Source organism: Oryctolagus cuniculus, chromosome 16, assembly GCF_051225735.1.
Source record: "Oryctolagus cuniculus isolate XC-2025 breed Fujian yellow rabbit chromosome 16, ASM5122573v1, whole genome shotgun sequence".
NCBI classification, from domain to species: domain Eukaryota; kingdom Metazoa; phylum Chordata; class Mammalia; order Lagomorpha; family Leporidae; genus Oryctolagus; species Oryctolagus cuniculus.
The window spans coordinates 38,670,632-38,676,786 of record NC_142882.1 but is presented as its reverse complement, the minus strand read 5'-3'; the positions used below and the strand labels follow the sequence as shown (position 1 = coordinate 38,676,786).

Here is a 6,155-nt window from a genome sequence, read left to right as displayed (position 1 = left end):
AGTGATTTAAGCACCAGTTACTGAAACACAAATATCTGTGTGATATTTCTGTAATTTCCTTTATAAAATATAAAGGGCATCCTGTCAAAGTCCATACAGGACCTAGAACAAAATCCCTATAGGATGTATTCCATAAATACAGTATATTTGGCAACCCTAATGGGAGTACAAACTGATAGATGCTTCCAAAGCAGATTTTCTTTTTGATTCTGTATTTGAACCTAGCCAGAGATGAGGAACCTATATGTCTGGAATCCATTCTGATTATAAGTATGATCTTACTGTGGAAAACCTAATCTTTGTTATAATAATTTTTTTTATTTTCACCCAATTTGATGTAATCCCATTTGTCAATTTTGGCTGTGACTGCCTATGCCTTGGGGGTCTTTTCCTAGAACTCTTTGCCTATGCCAATGTCTTGCAGGGTTTCCCCAATGCTCTCTAGCAATTTGATGGTATCAGGTCGTAGATTTATGTCTTTAATCCATTTTGAGTATATTTTTGTGTATGGTGTAAGGTAGGGGTCTTGCTTTATACTTCTGCGTGTGAAGATCCAGTTTTCCCAGCACCATTTGTTGAAGAGACTATCCTTGTCCTAGGGATTGATTTTAGCTCCTTTGTCAAAGATAAGTTGGTTGTAGATGCTTGTATTGATTTCTGGCATTTCTATTCCATTCCATTAGTCTGTCTTCTGTTTTTGTACCAGTACCAGGCTATTTTGGTTACAACTCCTTGTAGTATGTCTTGATATCTGGTATTGTGATGCTTCCAGCTGGTGTTTTTTTTTTTTTTTGTCTACTATAAGATTGCTTTAGCTATTCAGAATCTCCTATATTTCCATATAAACTTCAACATCATTTTTTCTATACCTGAGACGAATGTTCTTGGTATTTGGATTGGTATCTCACTGAATCTGTAAATTGCTTTTGGTAGTATGGACATTTTTTTTTCTCAAAATGTGGGTATCATTTACTTAGACAACAGTCCTAGATTGTGCAGTACAACACACATTGTAAGTATGAGACTTCCGTTTCATGGTCAAGCACCAGCATCATGTACACAGCATCAAGTTATTTAGGAAGAACAATGCCCTGTGGGATCCACTTGATTGTGAGCAGTCTCCTCCCTCGTTCACTTCACCACTTTCCCTTCTGGTTAGTTTGATTGTACAACTGAGGCCGTCTGTTGCTAGTGGCAGCTAGCTTTGTCATTACCCAACCAGTCCAGCTAATATCTGGCTTACCTTTATCTGAAGGAAAAAAAGTAGTTTCTTTGATTTGCAGGCAGTAAGGCATGAGATGCAGGCCTGTCTTGTGCCACATGGTACAGTGTGGTGCTCTTGGCCAAAGGCACTGGCAGGGTGGAGACGCCAAAGAGAAGGCTCCACAGCAAGGCAGGCTTGCGAGTAGGGCATGACAGGAACAGCAGGTACTAAGGCTCATGGATCCCAGTAAAGTGTGTTCAAAATCTTGGTACAAAAGACCCTAACACATTAGGAACCAAAGTATTTGCTCTTAAAAATATGGCACTAAGTGTAACAAAGCTTTTCCTCAAATCTACTACTAGAAAACACTCATGCCATGGACCAGAGACCCTGAGGAGGGGGAGGGGGAGAGGGAAGGAGAGACCTGTTCCTCAAGAAGAAAGAAAAGACTGTGTTACATATAGTGCTGCTTTTTTAATGAAACAAATCCAAAAGATATACAGTTAGGGTCAAGTTGTGCAGTTCACAAGCATGGAGAAAACAAAATAACAGAGCTGAGCATGGGTGGAGTTAACCCATGACAAGGCTGGACTTGCCACCAGTGTGGTTTCTCCTGAATGGGGCAAGGGCCACAGGCACAGCAGGTACAGACTTCTCTTCCCTCTGCCCCAGGCTGGCTTGCAAGTCCGTGTCCACATTTTCATGAATAGCACCTTCTCCCTTCAGATCAAAGAAGTCTCCCAAGCTGGCTTCCAAGGAGTTCCTTCCCTATAGCCCTGATGACTTTGAATCTTCCCTGCCACCATCAGACTTGGTACCTGCACACTTGGCCCAGGAAAGGGATTTTTTTTTCAAGTGTCCCAAAGATGGTGGAGGCCATTTTGTTCTTCCTCACAGGTTGTTCTGTTACTTCATCAAAGTAAAAAGCTGGATCCACCGCCTGGAGGCTGTACAACCTGGGAGCTATTCTTGCTGTGGTGGTGGTAGTCAAAGCACTGAGGAGTGAGGTAATCTGGCATGGGAGCAGAATGCTGAACGGGTCAGACCCAAGGGGCACAGGGACACCCCAGACTCCACAGCTGGCCATCGCTCTGAGATCCTCTGCCAGTATGGACATTGTGATGATATTGATCCTCCCAATCCATGAACATGGAAGATTTTTCCATTTTTCTGTATCTTCTTCCTTTTCTTTCTTTAATGTTTTATAATTCTCATCATAGAGACCTTTCAGATCCTTGATATTTTTTGTACGTGGCATTGTCTATGTATACAAAGACTGTTGATTTTTGTGTATTTATTTTATATCCTGCTACTTTACAATATTCTTTTATGAGTTCCAATAGTCTCTTGGTGGAGTCTTTTGAACCCCCTATATAAAGGATCATATCATCTGTGAATAGGGGTAGTTTGACTTTCTCCTTCCCAATTTGTATCCCTTAATTCTTTTTCTTGCCTAATGGCTCTGGCTAAAACTTCCAGAACTACATTGAATAGCAATAGTGAGAGTGGGCATTCTTGTCTGATTCCAGATCTCAGTGGGAATGATTCCAACATTTCCCCACTCAGTGGGATGCTGGAATGGATTTGTCATAAAGTGCCTTGATTGTGTTGAGGAATATTTCTTCCATAGCCAATTTGCTTAGAATTTTCATCATGAAAGGGTGTTTTTTTTTTTATCAAATGCTTTTCCTGTATGTATTGAGATAATCATATGGTTTTTGTTTAGTTTGTTAGTGTGATTTATCACATTGATTGGTTTGCGAATCTTGAGCCATCCCTGCACACAAGGGATAAATCTTACTTGGTCCAGATGAATGATCTTTCTGATGTGTTGTCGGATTCGACTGGCTTGTTATTTTGTTGAGGATTTTTACATCTATGTTCATCAGGGAAACTGGTCTGTAGTTTTCTTTCTCTATTGTATCTTTTTCAGGTTTAGGAATTAAGGTGATGCTGGTTTCATAGAAAGAATTTGGGAGGAGTCCCTCGCTTTCAATTGTTTTGACTAGTTTGAGAAGGATTGGAATTGGTTCTTTGAATGTCTGATAGAATTCATGCTGAAGCCGTCTGGTCTGGGGCTTTTTTTTTTGGATTATCTTTATTACTGATTCATTTTCTGATGCAGTTATGGGTCTGTTTAGGTTTTCTGTGTCTTCATGGATCAATTTAGGTAGGTTATGTGTTCAGGAATCTATCTAAACTCTAGGTTTCCAGGTTTGTTGTTGTATAGCTCTTTGTAGTAATTTCTGGTAATTCTTCCTATTTCTGTGATGCCTGTTGTTCCATTTTCTTTTTCATCTCTAATTTCATTAATGTGGGTCTTCTCCCTCCTTTTTTGGTTAGTTGTCCAATAATGTGTCAATTTTGTTTATGTTTTCAAAGAACCAGCTCTTCATTTTGCTGATCTTTTATATTTTTTGTTTAGGTTTTGTTTATTTCCTCTCTAATTTTAATTATTTCTTTTTGTCTTACTAGTTTTGGGTTCAGTTTGCTGTTGTTTTTCTATGTCCTAAAGATGCATTTATAGCTCATTTTTATGGTGCCTTTCTAAATTCTTGATGTAGGCATCAATTGCTATGCTATAAACTTTCTTCTTACTTCTGCTTTTGCTGTATCTAATAAGATTTGACATGTTGTACTGACATCTTCATTTGTTTTCAGAAAATTTTTGATTTCTCTTTTAAATTACTCAGTGACCCATTGTTCATTCAGGAACATGTTATTCAATCTCCATGTGTTTGCATACGTTCTTGAGACTACTGATTTGATTTCCAGCTTCATTCCATTCAATATAAGATGCATGGTATGATTTTGATTTTTTTGAATTTGCTGAGGCTTCCTTTATGGTTTAGCATATAGTCAATCCTATAGAAAGTTCTGTGCACTGGGGAGAAAAATGTGTACTCTGTGGTTGTGGGGTGGAAGGCTCTGTAGATATCTACTAGATCTATTTGGTCTATGGTGTCAATTAGCTCTGTTATTTCCTTATTGGTTTTCTGTCTAGCTGATCTATCCATTGCTGAAAGTGGGGTATTGAAGTCCCCATTACTATTGTATTTAAGTCTATGTATCCCTTTAGATCCCTTAACATTTCTTTTAAATAACAAGATTCCCTGTAATTAGGTACATATATGTTTATGATAGTCACTTCTTCCTGTTGAATTAATCCCTTAATCATTATATAGTGCCCTTCTTTGTCTCTTTTAACTGTTTTTATGTTAAAGTCTATTTTTTCTGATAGTATGATTACACCAGCTCTTTTTTTGCTTTTTTTTCATGGAATATCTTTTTCCATCCTTTCACTTTCAGTCTACAAGGATCTTTCTTGGTGAGATGTGTATATTATAGGCAGCAAATAGATGGATTTTTTAATCCATTCAACCAGTCTGTTTCTTTTAACTGGTGAGTTGAAGCCATTTACATTCAAGGTGACTATTGTTAAGTAACAACATTGCCCTGCATTTTTCCTTAATATTCCTATTTTTTACTTTGGATTTCCTTTGTACTTTTATTGGGAGAATTTCTGACTTCACTTCTTTTGTAGTGTTGATCCTGTTTCTGTGTTTCTGTGTGTAGCATATCCTTGAATACCTTTAGTAAGGATAGACAGGTGGTGATGAATTCTTTCAATTTCTGTTTAATGGAAGGACTTTATTTCACCTTCATTCATAAATGAGAGCTTTTCAGGGTATAGTATTCTGGATTTACAGGTTTTTTTTTCTCTTAAGACTTGTAATATATCTCACCATTCTCTCCTAGCCTGTAGAGTTTCTGATGAGAAGCCTGCTGTGAGTCTAATTGGGGTTCCTCTGAAAGTAATCTGGCATTTCTTTCATGTACATTTTAGAATCTTTTCTTTGTTTTGCTGTGGAGAGTTTTACTACAATGTGTCATGGTAAAGATCTTTTCTGGTCATGTCTATTGGGAGCTCTATGTGATTCCTGTACTTGGAGGTCCCTTTCGTTCTCCAAATTAGGGAAGTTTTCTGTTATTACCTCATTGAAAAGGCCTACTAATCCTCTCTCTTTCTGTCTCTCTCTCTTTTTTTATTTGACAGAGGTATAGACAGTGAGAGAGAGAGAAAGGTCTTCCTTCCGTTGGTTCACCCCTGAAGTGGCCTCTATGGCCAGTGCTGCGCTGATCCAAAGCCAGGAGCCAGGTGCTTCCTCCTGGTCTCCCATGCAGGTGCAGGGACCCAAGCACGTGGGCCATCCTCCACTACCCTCCCGGGCCACAGCAGAGAGCTGGACTGGAAGAGGAACAACTGGGACTAGAACCCAGAGCTTATATGGGATGCTGGTGCTGCAGGCAGAGGATTAACCAAGTGAGCCACAGTGCTGGCCCCTAATCCTTTTTCTCTTTCCATGCCTTCAGGGACTCCCTAAGACCATGGGCGGCTCTGTGGCTCACTTGGTTAATCCTCTGCCTGTGGTGCTGGCACCCCGGGTTCTAGTCCCAGTTGCTCCTCTTCCAGTCCGGCTCTCTGCTGTGGCCCAGGAAGGCAGTGGAGGATGGCCCAAATGCTTGGGCCCTGCACCCACGTGGGAGACCAGGAGGAAGCACATGGCTCCTGGCTTCGGATCGGTGCAGTGCACCAGACGTAGCAGCCATTTGGGAGGTGAAGCAACAGAAGGGAGACTTTTCTGTCTCTCTCTCTCACTAACTCTACATGTTTAAAAAAAAAAAAAAGACCTGTATGTTGGGTCATTTGATAGTATCTTGTAGATCTCCAACCAACAGTGTTTTTTAGTTTAGTTTTCTAATTTCTTTTTATTTTTGGTCTAACTATAAAATTTCTAGACGCTTGTCTTCTAGCTCTCATATTCTTTTTTTATGCTTCACAACTCTGTTAAGATTATCCATTGCATTCTTATTTGATCTATTGAACTCTTTATTTTTAGTATTTCATTTTGATTTCTTTTTAAGATCTCAATTAATGGGAAAATTTTTC

At 39.4% G+C, this 6,155-nt stretch overlaps 1 pseudogene; it reads right to left on the bottom strand.

Moving 5' to 3' along the window:
- Window positions 1-1,774: 1,774 nt before the first annotated feature.
- On the bottom strand, window positions 1,775-2,084 carry LOC138845786 (jupiter microtubule associated homolog 1 pseudogene; annotated as a pseudogene).
- Window positions 2,085-6,155: the final 4,071 nt, after the last annotated feature.